Source organism: Micromys minutus, assembly GCF_963924665.1.
Source record: "Micromys minutus genome assembly, chromosome: 32".
In the NCBI taxonomy this organism is placed as follows: domain Eukaryota; kingdom Metazoa; phylum Chordata; class Mammalia; order Rodentia; family Muridae; genus Micromys; species Micromys minutus.
The window spans coordinates 4,767,274-4,769,153 of NC_137967.1; positions in this window are offsets into that span (position 1 = coordinate 4,767,274).

Sequence of the window (1,880 nt, forward strand, 5' to 3'; positions counted from 1 at the left end):
GGGTGCGCGGGACTGTCTTCGAATCCTGTGGGTTTGACCCGGGTGCCCGCCCTGCCCTTCTCGTTCCGGTTCTCAGAGTTGGATCCCTAAGATCTTCAGGAAGAAGGTGTGCACGACGTTCATAGTGGACCTCCAGGATGATGCGGGGTGAGCAGTTCGCGGCTGCTGACCTGGCAGCGTAGGTTCGCGGGCCCTGCCCACTGCAGACAGGCTCCGCCCCCATAGTCCGGACTCGCCCCACTCAGCGCAGACAAGGCTGCCCACCACAGACACCCCTTCACTGCCCACCGCAGGAGGCCTTGGTGCACAGATTCACCCCACCCACCGCAGAAGGCCCCGCCCACCACACTCAGGCCCCGCCCACCAAGGACATCCCAGCCTTCGCTTCAGAGAGACACCCCCCCATCCCCCCACCCCGCGCCCTTGTTTTGGGCCACGCTACTTAGGGCACGCCCCCAATTCTGCATTCCCCTCTAGGTGGGGATGGGAGGCATGTAAATGCTTCAGGGATCCGTTCTGTGTCTTTGTGTCTCGTCCATGTGTCTCTCTGTCCCTTTGTGTCACTTTGTCTCTGCTTCGGCTTTCTGTTGTCATCTTGGTTCAGAGAGCAGCCCTGTCAGCCTTGCAGACCTCTGCAGCTTTGGGGGAGTAATTTCCTTCTTAGGCTGTGCTTGTCACCTGGGCACGCAACAGCTCCTCCCTTCTGGGGCTGACCCGCAAACTAAACAAGGTCACTCTGGGATGTTTCTGGAACTCTGCCCACCACCTAATAAATACCCGGAAATGTCTGCAACTCCCACGAGAAGAGGGTGATTACCACTGCGTGCTGTGCCGTGGGTGGCAAGGGACAGGAGCAAGCCTTTAGGCTTCTTGGCTGCATGTTTAGTCTCCCTATCTGCGTCCGGCTTTAAATCAGTTCTCAGGGTGGCCTGGGGCAGTGTCATCAGCTTTCCTTAGTGTGACTTTATCAGGAGCCTGTTGTCCCTCCAATATGGGAAATGTTATGTAAATTGACAGATACTGGTTTCCTGGTGGGTCTGTCAGAGGGCCACAGACAGGGTGACTGAAGTCAGTGGGAGGAGATGGAGCTGGTGGGATACAGGTGTCACTGGACAGAGGGTGCAGTGTGGTGCTCTGAAGGTGGCTCTAGGCCTCGGAACTGCTTGGTTGAAGTCCTCCCTAAGGACAGCTCAGCCTGGCTTGAAAGCAGAGCAGAGTTCAGGCTGTAGAGAATGCTTCGAGTAAGAAGGCTGGGGCCAGACCTCATGGGTTCTCAGAGGCTACCCCGAGTGTGGTTTTCCAGGGCTGGGTAGGCTCTGCCTGTTTGTAAGCTGTGTGTGGGTAGACAGGACTTTAGAAAGGTGCAAAGAGATTGGGGACCATCACCAAGATGAGGAGCCCAGGAGAGCAAGCAGGTTTGGAAAGGGATCCTGAGTGCTGGCCTGTCTGTGTGCATGACGGGCCTTGGAGAGGGGAACAGAGAGGACTGCGGCCCAGTTAGAACTTAGCAGAAGACTGAGGTTCATACGAGGGTCAGAGAGGTCTGTGTTATAGGTGGAAATTGAAACCATGAAGCAGGTGAGGAAAATACAAAGCCCCCCACCCCCGCTTTCTTGCTCCCGATCGTCTTTCCTTACACCTCTGGGCTTAGGCTGGAGTCCAGCGGTAGCACACATACTTAGCATGTGTTGAGTTCCATTATCGGGACCGAAAACCCAAACCCAAGAAAGAAACCCACCAGACGTGGCGGTACACAACTGTGGTTTGTTCTAGCACTCAGGATACTGATGCAGGGGATTACTGTAGTTCTGAGACCATCTGGGCTACTGGTGGAGGCCCTAAAAACAACAACAAAGTCATAAAAAAAACAGCAGCACTAA